The sequence below is a fragment of the Pelodiscus sinensis genome, unplaced genomic scaffold (genome assembly GCF_049634645.1).
Source record: "Pelodiscus sinensis isolate JC-2024 unplaced genomic scaffold, ASM4963464v1 ctg70, whole genome shotgun sequence".
NCBI lineage: Eukaryota > Metazoa > Chordata > Testudines > Trionychidae > Pelodiscus > Pelodiscus sinensis.
Genome location: NW_027466028.1, coordinates 275349 through 296354, shown reverse-complemented (window position 1 = coordinate 296354; position 21006 = coordinate 275349). Strand labels below are relative to the sequence as shown.

The following is a 21006-nucleotide window of genomic DNA, read 5'->3' as shown; positions in this document are numbered from 1 at the left end:
GTCCTCTTCCCGACGGCCCTTGCTGTACTCGAGCCCCTCGCGCGCGGAACACGCGATCCCCGTCCTCTTCCCGACGGCCCTTGCTGTACTCGAGCCCCTCGCGCGCGGAACACGCGATCCCCGTCCTCTTCCCGACGGCCCTTGCTGTACTCGAGCCCCTCGCGCGCGGAACACGCGATCCCCGTCCTCTTCCCGACGGCCCTTGCTGTACTCGAGCCCCTCGCGCGCGGAACACGCGATCCCCGTCCTCTTCCCGACGGCCCTTGCTGTACTCGAGCCCCTCGCGCGCGGAACACGCGATCCCCGTCCTCTTCCCGACGGCCCTTGCTGTACTCGAGCCCCTCGCGCGGAACACGCGATCCCCGTCCTCTTCCCGACGGCCCTTGCTGTACTCGAGCCCCTCGCGCGGAACACGCGATCCCCGTCCTCTTCCCGACGGCCCTTGCTGTACTCGAGCCCCTCGCGCGCAGAACACGCGATCCCCGTCCTCTTCCCGACGGCCCTTGCTGTACTCGAGCCCCTCGCGCGCAGAACACGCGATCCCCGTCCTCTTCCCGACGGCCCTTGCTGTACTCGAGCCCCTCGCGCGCGGAACACGCGATCCCCGTCCTCTTCCCGACGGCCCTTGCTGTACTCGAGCCCCTCGCGCGCGGAACACGCGATCCCCGTCCTCTTCCCGACGGCCCTTGCTGTACTCGAGCCCCTCGCGCGCGGAACACGCGATCCCCGTCCTCTTCCCGACGGCCCTTGCTGTACTCGAGCCCCTCGCGCGCGGAACACGCGATCCCCGTCCTCTTCCCGACGGCCCTTGCTGTACTCGAGCCCCTCGCGCGCGGAACACGCGATCCCCGTCCTCTTCCCGACGGCCCTTGCTGTACTCGAGCCCCTCGCGCGCGGAACACGCGATCCCCGTCCTCTTCCCGACGGCCCTTGCTGTACTCGAGCCCCTCGCGCGCAGAACACGCGATCCCCGTCCTCTTCCCGACGGCCCTTGCTGTACTCGAGCCCCTCGCGCGCAGAACACGCGATCCCCGTCCTCTTCCCGACGGCCCTTGCTGTACTCGAGCCCCTCGCGCAGAACACGCGATCCCTGTCCTCTTTCCGACGGCCCTTGCTGTACTCGAGCAGAACACGCGATCCCCGTCCTCTTCCCGACGGCCCTTGCTGTACTCGAGCCCCTCGCGCGCAGAACACGCGATCCCCGTCCTCTTCCCGACGGCCCTTGCTGTACTCGAGCCCCTCGCGCAGAACACGCGATCCCCGTCCTCTTCCCGACGGCCCTTGCTGTACTCGAGCCCCTCGCGCAGAACACGCGATCCCCGTCCTCTTCCCGACGGCCCTTGCTGTACTCGAGCCCCTCGCGCGCAGAACACGCGATCCCTGTCCTCTTCCCGACGGCCCTTGCTGTACTCGAGCCCCTCGCGCAGAACACGCTATCCCCGTCCTCTTCCCGACGGCCCTTGCTGTACTCGAGCCCCTCGCGCAGAACACGCGATCCCCGTCCTCTTCCCGACGGCCCTTGCTGTACTCGAGCCCCTCGCGCAGAACACGCGATCCCCGTCCTCTTCCCGACGGCCCTTGCTGTACTCGAGCCCCTCGCGCGCAGAACACGCGATCCCTGTCCTCTTCCCGACGGCCCTTGCTGTACTCGAGCCCCTCGCGCAGAACACGCGATCCCTGTCCTCTTCCCGACGGCCCTTGCTGTACTCGAGCCCCTCGCGCGCAGAACACGCGATCCCTGTCCTCTTTCCGACGGCCCTTGCTGTACTCGAGCAGAACACGCGATCCCCGTCCTCTTTCCGACAGCCCTTCTTCTTGCAGATTGGACTCAAGCCTCCCCCTCCCGGCTGCCTTTCTCTAAACCAACCGTGTCCCCCTCTCTTCCCAGGTCTGGGTTCTAACCCTCTGATCGCCCCTGTGGCTTCCCTCTGGTGCGTTCCCAGCTTGCCCTCAGTGTGGGGCCCAGTGCTAGCGCTGAGCGGAGCAGGACAGTCAGGTCCCCCGTGTCTTACATGCAACACTCCCATTAATATCCCTGGAAGGACAGTCACCTTTTTCACAGCTGCATCACGGGGTCGCTTCCTATTGCATTTGTGATCCAGTGCTGCCCCCTCTCCTGTTAGGCCCCATTTCCCGGCTGTATAACTGTTGTTCTTGGTAAGCAAGTACTTTGCATTTGCCTTTATTGACTTTCATTTTGTTGAATTCAGACCAATCAGGGGCCCTGAGCGGGTGAACCTAGGAGTGGGGGAGGCAGTAGGCACTGCAAGCAGTGTTTGCTGGAATTGCAGTGCCCACTGCAAGCAGTGTTTGCTGGGACTACAGTGCCCATTGCAAGCAGTGTTTGCCTGGTTTTCAGTGGGCACTGCAAGCAGTGTTTGCTGGGACTGCAGTGCCCATTGCAAGCAGTGTTTGCCTGGTTTGCAGTGGGCACTGCAAGCAGTGTTTGCTGGGACTGCAGTGCCCATTGCAAGCAGTGTTTGCCTGGTTTGCAGTGGGCACTGCAAGCAGTGTTTGCTGGGACTACAGTGCCCATTGCAAGCAGTGTTTGCCTGGTTTTCAGTGGGCACTGCAAGCAGTGTTTGCTGGGACTGCAGTGCCCATTGCAAGCAGTGTTTGCCTGGTTTGCAGTGGGCACTGCAAGCAGTGTTTGCTGGGACTGCAGTGCCCATTGCAAGCAGTGTTTGCTGGGACTACAGTGCCCATTGCAAGCAGTGTTTGCTCGGTTTGTAGTGGGCACTGCAAGCAGTGTTTGCTGGGACTGCAGTGCCCATTGCAAGCAGTGTTTGCCTGGTTTGCAGTGGGCACTGCAAGCAGTGTTTGCTGGGACTGCAGTGCCCATTGCAAGCAGTGTTTGCTGGGACTACAGTGCCCATTGCAAGCAGTGTTTGCTCGGTTTGTAGTGGGCACTGCAAGCAGTGTTTGCCAGGTTGTGGGCAAATGAAAGCCCAGGAGATACTGCCAGCAGGTGGTGCTATAACACTGATGTATCCTAGCTCCAGCCCTGGAGAGAATATCTGTGTCTGGCTGGAGGGGATAAGCTGGGGAAGAACGGAGCTCACAGGCAGTCAGGTGTGCCGGGTGCAGTGAACTGCAGCTCTCAGCGCCTGTGTCGCTCCATTGACAGGCTGTGGGCCTCTGTCTGAGGGAAACAGGATGAAGTTTAATAAGGATAAATGCAAAGTGTCCCACTTAGGAAGGAACAATCAGTTTCACACACAGAATGGGAAGCGACTGTCTGGGAAGGAGCACAGCAGAAAGGAATCCAGGGGTCATAGTGGAGCACAAGCTGAATATGAGTCAGCAGTGTGATGCTGCTGCAAAGAAAGCAAACATGATTCTGGGCTGCATTAACAGGCGTGTTGTGAGCAAGACATGAGAAGTCATTCTTCCGCTCTACTCTGCTGATTAGGCCTCAGCTGGAGTCTTGTGTCCAGTTCTGGGCATCGCATTTCAAGAAAGATGTGGAGAAATTGGAGAAGGTCCAGAGAAGAGCAACGAGAATGATTAAAAGTCTGGAGAACATGAGCTGTGAGGGGAGGCTGAAGGAACTGGGCTTGTTTAGTTTGGAAAAGAGAAGACTGAGGGGAACATGATAGGAGTTTTCAGGTACCTAAAGAGTGTCACAAGGAGGAGGGAGAAAAATTGTTCTCCTTGGCCTCTGAGGACAGGACAAGGAGCAAGGGGCTTAAACTGCAGCCAGGGAGGTTGGTTTAGGTTGGCCATTAGGAAAAACTTCTTACCTGTCAGGGGGTTAAACACTGGAATGAGTTGCCCAGGGAGGTTGTGGAATCCCCAGCTCTGGGGATATTTCAGAGCAGGTTGGATAAATGTCTGTCAGGGATGCTCTAGACAGAGCTGGGTCCTGCCGTGAGGGCAGGGGACTAGACCTGATGACTCTCGAGGTCCCTTCCAGTCCTAGTGTTCTAGGATTCATGAGCTGGGTTTGTGTTTTGGGAGCTGTTGTGGAGAGCTGAACATGTGTGGCAGTCGATGCAGCAACCAGGAGGTTTGATGCTGCTGGGAAAGGGATAGATAGCAAGACAGAAAATACCCTAATGCCGCAATATACATCCATGGCAGAGCCCGTTGCCCCATCTCAAAAGCGATGCGTGTGAAACGGAAGTGATTGGGGCATGGAAGGGCTTCTTGAGAACGAGACTGGGACCCTCCAGCATGGAAAAGAGGCGGCGAAGGGGCGTTCTGATCGAGGGCTCTGAGATCGGGAGCGGTGCGGAGGGAGGGCCCAGGGTGTGTGATTTACCCCTTCGCGTAATGCAGGAACTAGGGGGAGGCGTAGGGGCCAGCCAGTGAAATGAACAGGGCGCAGGTTTAGCACAGGAAAAGGAGGTGGGACATGAAACCATAGAACCGTGGAATCCCAGGGCGGGCGGAGCGCTCAGGAGTCATGGAGTCCAGCCTCTGCCCAGAGCAGGACCAGCCCAACTCAACCACCCCCCCGGCGCAGAGTCGGCCTGTGGAAGTCCCGGCCAGAGGACGGTGTGAAGCCCAGGACTGTAGCAGGGATGAAGGAGGAGCTAGGTAAGTGGGTGGCTGTGATCCAAGATGGGGGGATGCAGCCCCGTGCTCTGGGCATCTTTGCCTCTGTCTGTCAGGGGCTGGGCATGGGCGACAGGGCGGGTCACTGGATGGCTCCCTGTTCTGTTCCCTCCCGCTGGGGCACCTGGCCTTGGCCGCTGGCGGGAGACAGGACAGTGGGTGAGATGGAGCTTTGGTCTGACCCAGCCTGGCTGTTCGCCTGTTCTAGGCTCCCACGTCCAGAACGCCTGGTGGAGGGGGGGGCGTCTGCCTTCTGCAAGGCTTGGTACTTGATAAGGACCTGCCGACCTCACTCGGGCTGCAGCCCACAGCGACCTGGGGGACTGTCTCAGGTGCTGACCCCCCCCCCCCCGGGGCTGAGGGCTTTCCAGGCATCCGGCTGGTCCCCTCGTGAGCAGCGTGACTCCACCTGCCGCACGCCAGAGCTGTGGATCTCTTCTCAAGCCAGCACAGTCCCGCACCAGGTGTGTCCCAGCTCCTCCCTTCAGGGGCCCTGATGGCTGCCCCTGGTGAGGCCTGATGCTGATGCTGGCCAGGAGCTGCGAGGCCTGGCAGAGCGATGGCCCGTCCCTGGGTGCCACGAGACAGTGGCACTCAGACACCGTGGCACTAGAGGGCACCATCGCCATGCCTCACGCCACCCACACGCTCTGGGTCCGCCTGCATGGACTGAGCTGGCTCCGCAAAGCAGGAGAGCTGGAAACGGGACTTTGCCCTTCCCCCGGCGGTTCGTTAGATACAGAGCAGTAGAGCCCGCCCAGACATGGCTAAGGGAGAAGCTGGTGATCTCATGGGGACGCTGGGCACTGCCCGGCAGGGAGAGCTGGCACACTGTGCGCCCGTGTCTGCAGTGCCCGGGGGGGGGGATGCTGGGCAGTGCCCGGCAGGGAGAGCTGGCACACTGTGCGCCCGTGTCTGCAGTGCCCGGGGGGGGATGCTGGGCAGTGCCCGGCAGGGAGAGCTGGCACACTGTGCGCCCGTGTCTGCAGTGCCCTGGGGGGGGTGCTGGGCACTGCCAGGTTTGAGTCCCAGGCTCACTGGGTGTGTTCTCCTGCACTCCTTAGGCTGAGGCAGTGGGGCTCCCATTTGCAGCCCAGAGACTTGCTTTTCCAGAGGCCGTGGCCTCACCAGCAAGGATTTGATGGCAGCCTTGCCTAGTGGGTATTTCGGAACCGGTGTCTTTCCAGACTCATGCTGAGCTGAGCAGCCTGGAGTCGCTCGTTCCTGGCTGGCTCGACACCCGGGTTGGATCTTGGGTCCTTGGCCCTGACGTGGCTGGAGACAGATGTCGCTGTGCCGGTAGATATTGGGGGTCTTAATTCTCAGGCCCTCCTCCTCTGCCGGGACCGGGCTAGTTATGCCCCATGGCAGCAGGCAGCCTGGTTGGCTTCCCCCCACCAAGACCTCTGATTTTACGGGGAGGAGGTAGCCAGGTTCTCAGTTGGCACAGGGCCCCTGCTCCGTCCTTCGCCAACCCACGCCCCAGGGCCTGGGAACATGACCAGAGGCAGTGGACAGAGCACTAGGCCAGGACTTGCAAGACCTGGGTTGTGTTCTTGTTGGGTGGCCTCGGGCAAGTCTTTGGTGCCTCGGTTTCCCCATCTGTGATGGGGACCATGCTGCTGTCTCCTCATTAAGTGCTGTGGGAGCGATGGGTGGGAGGCCCGACAGAAGAGCTAGTGACAGTTGCCATCCGTCGACCTGCCGTTCCCCAGCGACAGCCGCCTTGGCTCTGCTGTGGCCACGGGGGGCTCGGTGGTTTCACCGTGGCGCTAGCGAGCCCGGCTCTGAGCAGCACTGGCCTGGCTGCTCCAGCTTTCCGGGGCCACCCCCGTGGGGCAGGAAGGTTCCTGGTTCCCCAGAGAGCCCGGCCCGTGGCCTGTGCGGGGCAGAGCTGAGGCTGCGGGGTGGGTGGAGGGGAGGTGGGTGTGCGTGTGATCTCTGTGGCCCAGGCCACCCCTGCTCTGTGCTATCTACAGGGCTTGCCCAGGCCCTTGATTCATGCCAGGAAACCAAGCGCCCAGCTCCGGCACTGTGGGGCTGCTGGGGATACACGGGCTTATCTGGCCGGGGCTGCCACTGTAGCTAGCAGCCGTCTCGGGAACCGTCTCTTCTCCGCACACTGAGCAGGACTCCGTCCCCTCGTCCCGGGCAGCTTGGGGAGACCGGCCTGTGGCCGCCGGGGTGAACGGCCGACCCGAGCACAGCCTGGCGTACGTCGCGTCTTCTCTCTGGCGCTGGAGCCGTCCCTGCGCCGGTGCCCTTCCAGCAGGCCAGTGAGACCGGTTCAGCGCCGGCCACGCCCGCGCCTCCCGGGGCCGGGGGCTGGGGTGAGATCGGTGCCTTCCGGCAGTGAGCAATGGACCAATAGTGACTGGGGAAGAGCAATGGGTCAGGCCCCAGGCCTCCGTCTGGCTCAGGCTCCCGCCTCTGACTCCCCAGCACCGGCTCTGACCCCACATCTGCTGAAGGACTTTGGCAAAGTTGCCCCTCTCTGTGAGCCTCAGTTTCCCCCTCTGTTCTAGTTTGTAGCCCCAAAGCACGAGGCCAGGCTCAGACCGAGGGGGGTGAAGCTGCCTCAGCTGGCAGAGCGAGACTCTCTCCGTCGCTGCCTCACGAGTGCAGGGCATGCAACCTGCAGCCACTTCAAATCCAATGTCCCTGTCCTCTGCACCGCGGGCCGCTGCCCTGCAAGTGGGCTTGGCCCAGCCGCTGGAGCCCTTCCTGGCCCAGTGACCAGCCTGGGAGAGCGGCAGGACGCAGGTGGCCTCGCTCGGCTGCTAATTACACGCTGGGGCTAAGTGAGGGCTGGGAGACGGAAGATGGGGGGCAGGGCCGGGGGAGACGAGGGATAGGATGGGGGCAGAGCGGGATATAGGATCGGGGCCGGGGGAGACGAGGGCTGGGGCTGGGACGGGGGCAGGGCGGGATATGGGATCGGGGCCGGGGGAGACGAGGGCTGGGACGGGGGCGGGGCGGGATATGGGATCGGGGCCGGGGGAGACGAGGGCTGGGACGGGGGCGGGGCGGGATATGGGATCGGGGCCGGGGGAGACGAGGGCTGGGAGGGGGGCGGGGCGGGATATGGGATCGGGGCCGGGGGAGACGAGGGCTGGGACGGGGGCGGGGCGGGATATGGGATCGGGGCCGGGGGAGACGAGGGCTGGGACGGGGGCGGGGCGGGATATGGGATCGGGGCCGGGGGAGACGAGGGCTGGGAGGGGGGCGGGGCGGGATATGGGATCGGGGCCTGGGGAGACGAGGGCTGGGACGGGGGCGGGGCGGGATATGGGATCGGGGCCGGGGGAGACGAGGGCTGGGACGGGGGCGGGGCGGGATATGGGATCGGGGCCGGGGGAGACGAGGGCTGGGACGGGGGCGGGATATGGGATATGGGATCGGGGCCGGGGGAGACGAGGGCTGGGACGGGGGCGGGGCAGGATATGGGATCGGGGCCGGGGGAGACGAGGGCGGGGGCGGGGGCGGGGCGGGATATGGGATCGGGGCCGGGGGAGACGAGGGCTGGGACGGGGGCGGGGCGGGATATGGGATCGGGGCCGGGGGAGACGAGGGATGGGACGGGGGCGGGGCGGGATATGGGATCGGGGCCGGGGGAGACGAGGGCTGGGACGGGGGCGGGGCGGGATATGGGATCGGGGCCTGGGGAGACGAGGGCTGGGACGGGGGCGGGGCGGGATATGGGATCGGAGCCGGGGGGGGCGGGGCGGGATATGGGATCGGGGCCTGGGGAGATGAGGGCTGGGACGGGGGCGGGGCGGGATATGGGATCGGGGCCGGGGGAGACGAGGGCTGGGACGGGGGCGGGGCGGGTTATGGGATCGGGGCTGGGGGAGACGAGGGCTGGGACGGGGGCGGGATATGGGATATGGGATCGGGGCCGGGGGAGACGACGGCTGGGACGGGGGCAGGATATGGGATCGGGGCCGGGGGAGACGAGGGATGGGACGGGGGCGGGGCGGGATATGGGATCGGGGCCGGGGGAGACGAGGGCTGGGACGGGGGCGGGGCGGGATATGGGATCGGGGCCGGGGGAGACGAGGGCTGGGATGGGGGCGGGGCGGGATATGGGATCGGGGCCGGGGGAGACGAGGGCTGGGACGGGGGCGGGGCGGGATATGGGATCGGGGCCGGGGGAGACGAGGGATGGGACAGGGGCGGGGCGGGATATGGGATCGGGGCCGGGGGAGACGAGGGCTGGGACGGGGGCGGGGTGGGATATGGGATCGGGGCCGGGGGAGACGAGGGCTGGGACGGGGACGGGGCGGGATATGGGATCGGGGCCGGGGGAGACGAGGGCTGGGACGGGGGCGGGGCGGGATATGGGATCGGGGCCAGGGGAGACGAGGGCTGGGACGGGGGCGGGGTGGGATATGGGATCGGGGCCGGGGGAGACGAGGGATGGGACAGGGGCGGGGCGGGATATGGGATCGGGGCCGGGGGAGACGAGGGCTGGGACGGGGACGGGGCGGGATATGGGATCGGGGCCGGGGGAGACGAGGGCTGGGACGGGGGCGGGGCGGGATATGGGATCGGGGCCGGGGGAGACGAGGGCTGGGACGGGGGCGGGGTGGGATATGGGATCGGGGCTGGGGGAGACGAGGGCTGGGACGGGGGCGGGGCGGGATATGGGATCGGGGCCTGGGGAGACGAGGGCTGGGACGGGGGCGGGGCGGGATATGGGATCGGGGCCGGGGGAGACGAGGGCTGGGACGGGGACGGGGCGGGATATGGGATCGGGGCCGGGGGAGACGAGGGCTGGGACGGGGGCGGGGCGGGATATGGGATCGGGGCCGGGGGAGACGAGGGCTGGGACGGGGGCGGGGCGGGATATGGGATCGGGGCCGGGGGACTAGGCTGGCACAGAGCCGCTAAGTGCCCCCCACGCCCGTGGCGCTGATAAGGGAGCCGTCTCTGCTGCCAGCGCCGGGGAGGGGGTTAGCACTGTGCTCTCGGAAGCGCCGGGCGCCTGTTTGCACAGCGGCTCCACAGAGCTCTCCACGGGGCTGGACCGGGCTGGCTAGGAGCGCTGAGGGGCCCAGGGCCACCCCGGCTCTCAAGGATTCGAGCTGGGACCTGAGCCCAGCCCGGGATTCAGAACCACCCCAGCCCTCCCGATGTGGGTCAGAGCTTTCTGCTGGGCCCTCCCCTCCATCAGGAGCGTAAGCGAAACCCCGGGGGCTGTCCTCAGGGCCCCCCCCAGAGCTTTTCCGTCCTGCTCTGCGACCTTTGGAAAATGGCTCTTTACAGCCTCTCTGGTAAATGGCGCGGAAGCGGCTTTGCCTGCTCGTGTCAGCAGCGTGCGCCAGGGCTCTGCATAGGAGCCTCCGTGAGCGGCGCCTCTGACGTTCGGGAGTCACTGGCGAGCGTCAGGCTCCTCTGCGTCAACAGGCCGGGGCCAGGGGCTGTCCTGTTTACACGGCCGGGCCTTTGGGACTGCGACGGGAAAATCGATCCCGCCTCGGCCTCGCCGCCAGCTGGTAGCTCGGCTCACGCAGGACGTTCGCTTCCCCTTGCAGGGGCCGGCCTGCCCCTTCGCCACCGAGCTGCCGCCAGGCCCTGGGCTCCTCTGCCCGCCACACTGCTGTCTCGGGCCGAGTTTCTGTCCCGCCGGGCGGGCCGCTAGGGAGAGGGGCTGGGGCCAGGAGGGCTTAGTGGGGTTTGTTCGGGGCACGTCACCTTTCTGTCTCTCCATCTGCCCCAACCCCGACTCCTTCCCCGGGGCTGGCTGGGGTCCCACGGCCCCCCAGCTCCATGCAGCCCTTGAGCTCACCCCAGTCCATGGGGCTAGGGCGGCTGCCCTCTGTGGGCGCTGGCTAGGCCCAGAGGGGTGGGCAGGTGGCAAAGCCATGGCCCTGCGCCTGCTGTAGAGCTCACCGGGCGAAGGGAGTTACTGCGGCTGCCCCAGGTCCCAGGCTCCCAGAACGCCCACTGGGTCAGACTTGAATGGCCCCGTCTGATTGCCATTGAGTTCAGTGGGCGCTGCGGGTGCCTGGCACCTCTCAGAATCTGGCCGGCTGGCTCGGATGGCACCGGGCCCGGGGCCCCAGAAGGGTCTGGGTAGCGCAGGCTCCTAAGGCTCAGGGCGCAGCCTCTTGTTGACGCTGCGCGGGTTTGTATCTGGATCTGGACAAGGCTGCTTGTCCTTCCTGCTTCCCCCGTTCTCCCGTGCGCCGTCTCCTGGGCTCCTGCGTCACCGCCAGCTAATTCCATCAGGGGCTTGCTCGCTAGCGAGCCGGCCCTCTGTGAAATGTGCCGGCGGCTGCGGCGATGTGGGGGGACGCGTGAGCCTCCCTCCGGCGCCCGGGGCAGCGACGGGGTGTCGCAGGAGGGGCGCTGTGCCAGACACACACCCTGATGGTGGAGCGTGGCCCGATCCCAGGGCTGCATGGGGCGGTGGTGCGGGGCTGCTTTCCCTCGGGGCGGGAGTGCAGCTCCAGCGCCAGAGTCGTGGGTTCCATCCCAGCGTGGGCCAGGCTCTGTGTGAGTGCTCAGGCCGGGGTGCCCGAGTCAGCGGGGCGTGGAGCCCGCTGGAGTCGCTGGGCTTTGCGCATTGAGCAGGCTCAGTTCACGCTCACTCTGCCTGGAGCAGGCTCCTGGGGGCAGGTGTCCAGGAGGGCACCGGAGGGGTGGGGCCCTGGCTGTGGGCCGCAGCCCATCCCAGACCTGCAGCTGACACTCCAAGGGGCCTTGGCAGACAGGCCTGCGCTGGGGCCAGCCGAGAGGCACGTCGGAGCAGAGTCCAGCGTGGCCGAGTGCCGGCGGCGGGCGCAGAGGGGACCAGCCGACAGGGCGTTCAGGGGCTTCCCTGCGCCCAAGCGCTGCGGGCAAGGGGCTGATTGCTAATCCGATCGAACCCTTGTGTGCCCCAGCCTTGTCTACTCCCCCTGATCCCACACTGGCCCCTCTCCGCCCTCTGGCCTGGCTCCTCTCCCTGCACGCGGCACACGCTTGGCAGCTGGGACCCCTCACGGGCAGCCAGGACCCTGGAAGCATCGTCTGTCCGGGGGAGGCCGTCCTGAATCACAGGGAGAAGGGGGAGCCGCTCCCCCGGGCTGGCAGCGTGCAGTGGGGTGGGCGTTGGAAGCCAGCGGGTGGGGGATGGAGTGAGCGGCTGAGCAGCTGCCATCAGCTTGGATTAAGGAGGTCAGGCCGAGACGGGGCCAAGGCCACGGGAACGCTAGAGCTCCCATCTCTCTCCAGCACGGAAAGCCCCGGCAGAGGCTGAACCGGGGAGGAAAGTGCCTGCTTTGATGGGGACGCTGGTGAAGCTCTCTCAGCGTCAGGCAGCACCTCGGGGCGGGCGGGGGGAGCCGGCTATCTCCCTTGTCCTCTCCGGTTAGCCTGGGAAGTGGCGCCTGGCTAATCTGTTCTCAGCAGGGGGCGCTGTAGGGCTGGGGCAGGAATGCTGCTTGTAGGGGGCTTCTGGCTACTCCAGCCACTCCCAGCAGTGGGAGCTGTTGGGGTCCAAAGCTCATTCTTGCCCCCTGCGGCAAGGGGGGGGGCCTGCAGTGCAGGAGCACAGACCCTTTCCAGATGCCCGGAGTGGCACTGGCGGGCAGCGACAACCCCCTTCCCAGGGGTGGCCCATGGAGCCGTGAGCCTAGACACTGCCAGGCTGGTTGACCAGGGACAAGCGTTGGGTGGCACATGGTGTTCCCAATGCCACTCCCACCGGAGGTTCAGGGCAGCTGCTTAATGGGGCCATAAAGGATAATGAAGCAAAATGCAGGACTGTGCAGCACTTTACAGACTAACAAGATGGTTTATTAGGTGATGAGCTTTCGTGGGCCAGACCCCCTTCCTCAGATCAAATGTCTATTACTATAAAGGATAATGGACTGGCTGTTAAAAGGCTGCTAATAGCTTCGTTTCACGGGCTGTGGATGCTGGGAAGCCCTGACGAGGCTGAGCGGCCCTGGCACGCCCCTCACAGAGCGTTGTGTATCCCAGCCAGGGTGGGGTCGTCCGCTGCTGGAATGCAGCCACTGCTGGGGTGGAGCTGGGTGGCAGGATGGGCAGGATGGGGCATGAAGAGTGTCACAGGCAGCTGAGTCTGCAGGATGGATCCAGGGCGAGGGGACAAGCACCCTGGAGCCGGACACTAGTGCAAACACACCTGGCTGGAAGGGAAGAGTGCCACGTCCTGCAGCCCCGTCTCCCTGCAGACGGGGAGGGGACGGTGCCATAGGTCTGGGGTGGGGTCTGCTATGGCCCCTGGCTCATAGACTTTCTTTTCCAACACTGCCCCCCATTTGGGGGCGGGAAAGTCACACTGCTTGCCCTCCATTCCCTGTCAGACTCCCTGGCCTTGGCCCACTTCCCCCGGCGCTTGGCAGCCTGCCTGGGGGAGCTGCCACCCGAAAGAGTGGCTCCCAAATGGGCAGAAGTCTGAGCTGGCTCGGCGCCCGCCTTGCAAACCCAGCTGGCAGCTGTTGCTTGGCTGGGGCCCAGGGCTGGCGTTGCAGCAGGGGTCCAGGAAGAGGGTGGCACCTTGTCCATCTAGGCTGGTACCGGTGCCTGGAGCTAGCCAGCCTGGATCGAACTAGGGATGTTAAATACGGGTTAATGGACCAGTCGATTAACCTCATGTATTCTGATCAGTCAGTCGACTATTCTATAGTCCCTGGGCAGCCCCTGTCCGGGGGGAGGGGTCGAGCACCCAGATCCGGCATGAGCTGGAACTGAGGCAGACAGCCTGCCTGGCTCCTAATACACTTTCAATGCAGCGCCGCAGTGGGGGTAGGTCCAGGACCCAGTGCAAGCCGGGACTGAGCTGGGCTGCTGGCCAGCCTGCTAAAAGTGTCCTGGCAAGTGTGTGTGTGTATGGGGGGGGATGCGTGTAGTTTATAGCATTACCCTATAAGCTTTTGCTCATCCGTGACTCGATAGACTATTACATCCCTAGATTGAACTCCCCTGGCGCCTGGCTCCGCATGGATTTCCCTCGCTGCATGTCGTGCTGATGCTGGGGAAGAAAGGTGAGAACATAGTGAAACGCCTGCGAAATGAAGCACGTTTGGCATTTTCATTTGAACCACATTTGCTAGGTGCGTGGCCAGGGGAGTCGAAGTCCCAGTGAAACGTTTCAGGCACCTGGAAGAAAGTTTGGAATTTCATTTTGTGGAAGGGTGGAAATGTTAGTGAATTCTCCTTCCTCCAGCTTAACATTTATCACAGGATGAAAAATCTGTTTTCTGTCGGGGCAAGAGGTTCCTGGACCCTCTGCAGGTGTAAACAAGAGCGGATCCACTGGCTCTTTTTTAGCTTCCTCCCAGTGGAAACCAGACTCCTTTGGGAAGCCAGTTGGGGGAGGGGGGGAGCGAAGGCATCTGACCCCCCCAGGAGCCAAGCTCTTTTGAGTGTCTTTCTGGGTCAGCAGGTTCTTGGACTCGCAGCTCTGAGTTTGCTCCATGATGTTCCAAATGCTTCTCTCCTCCAGTTCCATTCCCTCCACCCTGCCTGCATTGCGGGCCAGATTCGGAAGCACTCAGCACCCGCAATTACAGCCAGAATTGCTGCTGGACTCGGCTCCCACTGAAGCCACCCGCCCAGCCCCAGTAAAGCCATCACAGATGGACACCTAAAACTGTCACCTTCCCCCAATGGTCACTTTTTTGTCCCAAACTGAAAAATGTTCTTGAGAAAGAAATGGAAACGTTTCCAAAGCTTGGCCGTAGCCAAGGGGAGTTTTGAGAGCCGCTCTGCTCAGCCCCCAGCATGCTGAGCCATTTAAAGCATCGGCCCTTTTTGACAGGCCTCGTTAGGAGCTGAGTGCTTTGAAAAACAAGGCCCCCAAAATTCTGCCCCCCATGCCCTGCAGTGTGACCCCCGCCCCCTCACCCCGATATGGCGCTAAGATAAGCGCCCCAGGGAAGAAAGCCCAAGTGTTGTCTGTGGCGAAAGGACATCACTAGCAATCAGTGTAATCGGTGTAAAAATACCCCTGTCCCGGAACCTCCTTAAGGGCTCACTTTGGGCCCAGACGCATGTTTAAACAAGATAAGGGAGCGAATTAGCCAGCCCCCTGCTGCCACTGTGTACACTGCTGCCCAAATTCAGTTTAAACAGATGCCGCTTCATAGGGCACAAACCTTTTTATTGGTCTCTCAAGATGCATTAGCTCTTCCGATGGGTGTGGGGGAGACGGGATGGGAGGAAGAATGGCCAGGAAATGGATTTATGTCTCTGTCACAGCTGATCTGCGCTGTCTGCTTGGGAGGTAACAGCATAATCAACTCCCAACTGCCTGTCTCCCTGGAACCCGCACTGGCAGTGATGCCTGATGGTTAGGGCACTACAGCCTGAGACTTCCTGTGTCGCTTAGCTTTTCTGTGCCTCAGTTTCCCCTCTATATCCTGTCCCGAGCGGGTTCTGAGGCTAAATGTATTAAAGGGGCTCGTGTGCTGGTCAGCTGCTTCTCTCAGGCTATAGCGGTTTTGGGGGGTTTTTTGGATAAAGATATACAAATTGTGAACCACAATTTGCATACTTTTTCCGCTTGTTTTTTCGGAAGAGGCTTTTCCAACATTTGACCCATATACACGGGGCCAAATATGGGAAAAACGTCCTCTTTCGGACGATCCCTATTCCTCGTAAAATGAGGCACACAGGGATGCCGAAAGAACACGCCCTTTTTTCAGCAACTGTTCCGAAAAAGTGGCTGCGTTCCCTGGATGCAGCAGAGTTTTTCCAAGACAGCCGCAGAGGGACAGATTGCAGGCTCTAGTGGGTTCTTTTAGTAGCCAACACACCAGCCTGCCTCTCCCGGGCACCGCGGTGGCTCTGAGGCTTGGGAGGCGAGATCAGTTTCGCCGCTTCCCGGTTTGGCACTGCTGGTATTCCCAGGCAGGCTCGGGCTGGGATCCCTGGGCTGGCAGGGGACCGTGTGAGGGGCAACAGGGCGGGATGAGGGGCAGTGTGGGGGGGTGAGGTCTGGGAGGGGCAGCAGGGCAGAATGGGGGGGGGGGAGGCCGTGTGAATCGACTCCCAGACTAGCCGCGTGTGCCCAGCCTGACTGGCGAACCAGGGGGTATTTACTGGTCGGGGGAACGAGGGCTCGTGGCATGTGGGGGGCGTTAGGAGGAGCGTTGCCAGCAGATCCAGAGACGTGATTATTCCCCTGTAGCCGGCGCTGGTGAGGCCACATCTGCAGCGTTGTGTCCAGTTCTGGGCCCCCCACTACACAAAGGATGCGGGTGCATTGGAGAGGGGCCAGCAGAGGGTAACCAAAATGATTCAGGGCTGGAGCACAGGCCCCACGGGGAGAGGCTGAGAGACTTGGGTTTGTTCAGTCTGCAGAAGAGAAGAGTGAGGGGGGATTTGAGAGCCGCCTGCAGCTCCCTGAAGGGGGGTCCAGAGAGGCTGGAGAGAGGCTGTTCTCAGGGGGGCAGAACAAGGAGCAATGGGCTCCAGTCGCAGTGGGGAAGGTCCAGGAAAAACTCTTTCCCTAGGCGGGTGGGGAAGCCCTGGGCTGGGTGGAGTCTCCATCCCTAGGGGTGCTTACGTCCCGGCTGGGCCGGTCCTGCCTCGGGCGGGGGCTGGACTCGGGGGCTCCTGAGGGCTCCGCCCGCCCTGGGGCTCGGGATGTTACGAAGCTTCGGACTGTAAAGATTCTGTATTAAGCTGGCTCAGGGCCATTCCTGAATCGCACCAGGTGACACTGAGAGTGCTTGGACTGTCTCGCGCGGGGTGGGGAACCTCAGGCCTGGGGCCCCCGGCTCGCCTGGGTCTGGCCCTCGAGGCTCGTCCACTAGCCTGGCGCCCTCGGCTCTGGGTGAGGAGACCGTGGGGAGCGTCTCTGCTTCTCCCCACATGGAGGGACTGAGATTCGTGTGGGCCCCCAGGGGATTTTTCTGTGGGTCGGTGGCCTCCGACCCAGAAAGGTCCCCGCCCTGGTGCGGCGCCGTGTGCTCGCAAGCGGGTCGTTAGCTGCTGGACTGAATCGCCCTGGGCAGCTCCTGGGCTGTTTGCGCCCGCGCCCGGCAGTCCCGGGGCGGCAGAGGTTGCTCCCACCCAACCAGGCCTAGAGCAGGGGCGACCCCCGAGGCGGCGCGATCCCTGTTCTCCCCAGAAGGGAAGGGGGACCAGCCCCCCCCGACTAGCACCCGGAAGGAGCCAGCCCAGCGGCCCCAGGGCTCCCAGTGTCTTGCTGCCGGTCCTGGGCGCGGAGGATGCAGGCTCAGGGGACGGGCGCTGCTTGGGCAGTGTGGGGTGCCCAGGACGGGCAAGCCAGGCAGAGCAATGGACTGAAATGGAAGGGCCCTGGCAGAGCTGGGGGCTTGTGAGCCAGGGTGGGGGTCCTAGTAGAGCTAGGGGGTTGTGGGTCGGGATATGGGGCAGTGGTGGAACTGGGGGGCTGCGGGTTGGGATATGGGGCATTGGGGGTCGGGATACGGGGCATTGGCGGAAAGGGGGGCTGTGGGTCGGGATATGGGGCATTGGTGGAACAGGGGGGTTGTGGGTCGGGATATGGGGCAGTGGTGGAACAGGGGGGTTGTGGGTCGGGATACGGGGCATTGGCGGAAAAGGGGGGGCCGTGGGTTGGGATAGAGGGGCATTGGCGGAAAAGGGGGGGCCGTGGGTCGGGATAGAGGGGCATTGGCGGAACGGGGGGGCCGTGGGTCGGGATAGAGGGGCATTGGCGGAAAAGGGGGGGCCGTGGGTCGGGATAAAGGGGCATTGGCGGAAAGGGGGGCTGTGGGTCGGGATAGAGGGGCATTGGCGGAAAGGGGGGCTGTGGGTCGGGATACGGGGCATTGGCGGAAAGGGGGGGCTGTGGGTCGGGATACGGGGCATTGGCAGAATAGGGGGGCTGTGGGTCGGGATACGGGGCATTGGCGGACGGGGGGGCCGTGGGTCGGGATACGGGGCATTGGCGGAAAGGGGGGGCTGTGGGTCGGGATAGAGGGGCATTGGCGGAACGGGGGGGCTGTGGGTCGGGATACGGGGCATTGGCGGAAAGAGGGGGCTGTGGGTCGGGATACGGGGCATTGGCGGAAAGGGGGGCTGTGGGTCGGGATACGGGGCATTGGCGGAAAAGGGGGGCCGTGGGTCGGGATAGAGGGGCATTGGTGGAAAGGGGGGGCTGTGGGTCGGGATAGAGGGGTATTGGCGGAACGGGGGGGCCGTGGGTCGGGATAGAGGGGCATTAGCGGAAAGGGGGGGCCATGGGTCGGGATAGAGGGGCATTGGCGGAATGGGGGGCTGTGGGTCGGGATAGAGGGGTATTGGCGGAACGGGGGGGCTGTGGGTCGGGATACGGGGCATTGGCGGAAAGGGGGGCTGTGGGTCGGGATACGGGGCATTGGTGGACGGGGGGGCCGTGGGTCGGGATACGGGGCATTGGCGGAATGGGGGGGCCGTGGGTCGGGATACGGGGCATTGGCGGAATAGGGGGGGCTGTGGGTCGGGATAGAGGGGCATTGGCGGAACGGGGGGGCTGTGGGTCGGGATACGGGGCATTGGCGGAATAGGGGGGGCTGTGGGTCGGGATATGGGGCATTGGCGGAATAGGGGGGGCTGTGGGTCGGGATAGAGGGGCATTGGCGGAATAGGGGGGGCTGTGGGTCGGGATATGGGGCATTGGCAGACGGGGGCTCCCGGGCAGCGGTGCAGTGGGGGGGACCAAGGCAGCTCCCTGCCTCTCCTGGGCCCGCAGGCCGTGCTGTCCCCACACGCAGCCGGCGGCCGGTTCCCAGCCCAGGGGCGAGCCAGGGCAGGGGCAGTGCACAGAGCCCTGGGGCAAGTGTGCGTAGGGGCTCGTGGCCATGCACATGCATAGCGGCGTGTGGGCATGGGCAGGTGGGTGCCTGTGTGCACGTGGGGCATGAGAATGTGTGCACGCGTAAGGGGTGTGCATGCTCGTGTGTGGGTGCCTGTTTGTGTGTATGTGTGTGTGTGGGTGTGGAGGAGTAGGTATGTGTGTGCCTGTAAGTGTGTGTGGAGGTGTGGTGTGCCTCTGTGTGTGTGTGTGTGTGTGTGTTTGCATTTAGGTGTGCGCCAGTATGTGGGTGTGTGCACCGGTATGTTTGTGTGTGGAGATGTGGGGTGTGTGCCTGTGTGGGTGTGGGAGTGTGGGTGTGTGTGGATGTGGGCACTAGTGTGTGTGGGAGTAGGTGTGTGGGTGTATGTGTGCCTTTGGGTGGAAGTGTGGTTGTGGAGGTGTGTGTGTGTGTGTGTTTGTGTGTAGGTGTAGTTGTGGGTGTGTGTGCCCCTGTGTGTGTGTGTGCAGGTGTGTGTGTGTGTGTGCCTGTGGAGGTGTGGGTGTGTGTACTCCTGTGTGCCCCTGTGTTTGTGTAGGTGTGTGTGGGTGTGTAGGTGTAGTTGTGGAGGTGTGGGTGTGCGTACTCCTGTGTGCCCCTGTGTTTGTGTAGGGGTGTGTGTGTGTGTAGGTGTAGTTGTGTGGGTGTGTATACTCCTGTGTGCCCCTGTGTTTGTGTAGGGGTGTGGGTGTGTAGGTGTAGTTGTGGAGGTGTGGGTGTGCGTACTCCTGTGTGCCCCTGTGTTTGTGTAGGGGTGTGGGTGTGTAGGTGTAGTTGTGGAGGTGTGGGTGTGCGTACTCCTGTGTGCCCGTGTTTGTGTAGGGGTGTGTGTGTGTGTGTAGTTGTGTGGGTGTGTATACTCCTGTGTGCCCCTGTGTTTGTGTAGGGGTGTGTGTGTGTGTGTAGGTGTAGTTGTGTGGGTGTGCGTACTCCTGTGTGCCCCTGTGTTTGTGTAGGGGATGTGTGTGTGTGTGTAGGTGTAGTTGTGTGGGTGTGTGTACTCCTGTGTGCCCCTGTGTTTGTGTAGGGGTGTGTGTGTGTGTGTGTGTGTAGGTGTAGTTGTGTGGGTGTGCGTACTCCTGTGTGCCCCTGTGTTTGTGTAGGTGTGTGTGTGTGTGTGTGTGTAGGTGTAGTTGTGTGGGTGTGCGTACTCCTGTGTGCCCCTGTGTTTGTGTAGGTGTGTGTGTGTGTGTGTGTGTGTGTGTAGGTGTAGTTGTGTGGGTGTGCGTACTCCTGTGTGCCCCTGTGTTTGTGGAGGTGTGGGTGGGTGTGTAGGTCTAGTTGTGTGGGTGTGCGTACTCCTGTGTGCCCCTGTGTTTGTGGAGGTGTGGGTGGGTGTGTAGGTGTAGTTGTGTGGGTGTGTGTACTCCTGTGTGCCCCTGTGTTTGTGGAGGTGTGGGTGGGTGTGTAGGTGTAGTTGTGTGGGTGTGCGCACTCCTGTGTGCCCCTGTGTTTGTGGAGGTGGGTGTGGGTGTGTGACCGTGCGCCTAGCCATGTGGCTGGATGTGCCGGGCATGCAGGTGGCTCTGGGCTCGTGGGGCTGGCCAGGTTCCCAGTCTCGGCAGCCCCGGGCTCTAGGTGGGGCCGAGGCCCCGCTGTGCCCGGCGCTCCTCTGGGGCGAGGGGCGGGTCGTGCCGCACAGGCAGCCGGCCGCTCTGCCCCTGGCGTTCCCGCGTGAGAAGGGCGAACGCGAGAGCTGGCAGCAGACGGCGGCCTGCCGAGTCGAGTGCACGTGCAAGGCGGACGGTCCGCCGGGGGAGCAGCCCCGTGTCCTGCTGATTAGCCCAGATGGCCACACCGGGGCGGGGGCAGGGGGTGATCCGCCTGCAGCACCCACTGAGCAACGGCGGGTCTGTGCCAGCCGTGACCCGGGCGGGCACCCTGAGACGCACCCAGCTGTCCTCTGACACAGGGACGCTCGTGGGTCTGGCTACCCAGAACAGTTCTCCCTCGGCCTGTGTCAGCCCCAGGGGCCTCCCGGGCTATGGAGCGCCTGGCCAGGAAAGGGATGCAGGACTTCACCTGCCAGGAGCGCGTCCGTACCATGTGGCCACAGAGCTCTGCCACCCCAGGCACACGCAGCCTTACCTGATCCAGTCCCATGTGTGTCTGCTCCTGAAAGGCATCTGCCTCTGGGGTGGAACTCGGCAGCTGTTAACAGCCCACAGGAACAGTGCGCAGTCGGTGAGGAGAGGGAGCAAAGAATTCAGGGGAGTTGGACGTGGAGATTCGGAGGGGCCGAGGGCGGGCCGAATGGATTTACTCACGTTGGAGTGTGGCCAGGACGCAGGAATCCCCTCTCGTCCCTGGAGGTTGGCAGGCCCGTGGCTTTATGTCTAGGCATGCGCAGGTCAGTGTCGGAGCAGGTTCCCCATCTGACCCCCTTCCTGCTCCGACTCCCTGCGCCTCGCCTGCCTGTCTTCGTGTCCCTCCCCAAACACCTCCTCTCACCCCGCCTGTGCCACAGCCCCCACGCTGCCCCCTTCCCTGCGTCGCTCTGACAGGCCGGCACCGGGCCTGCAGGTCCCTCCTGGCAGAGGGTCGGTCGGGGGCCCAGGCGAGGGACGGCTGCCAAGTAGCGGGACGGAGCCTGGGAGGGACAGCCCAGCATGTGAGGCAGCGCTGCGTCCCCCCGGGCTGCAGAGGCAGGCGCAGGGGCCCGTGT

At 63.8% G+C, this 21006-nt stretch overlaps 1 protein-coding gene across 3 annotated transcripts in view; it reads left to right on the top strand.

Moving 5' to 3' along the window:
* LOC102443805 (peptide YY) overlaps positions 1-21006 on the top strand; it is a 50382-nt gene that overhangs the window by 13107 nt on the left and 16269 nt on the right. Inside the window, exon 2 of one of the 3 annotated variants that reach the window (XM_075918422.1) lies at positions 13487-13559. The exons of the other annotated variants lie outside the window; for them this stretch is intronic. The gene's annotated coding sequence lies outside the window, so the exon portion shown is untranslated. The remainder of the gene's footprint in view (positions 1-13486; positions 13560-21006) is intronic. 3 annotated transcript variants of the gene reach the window in all.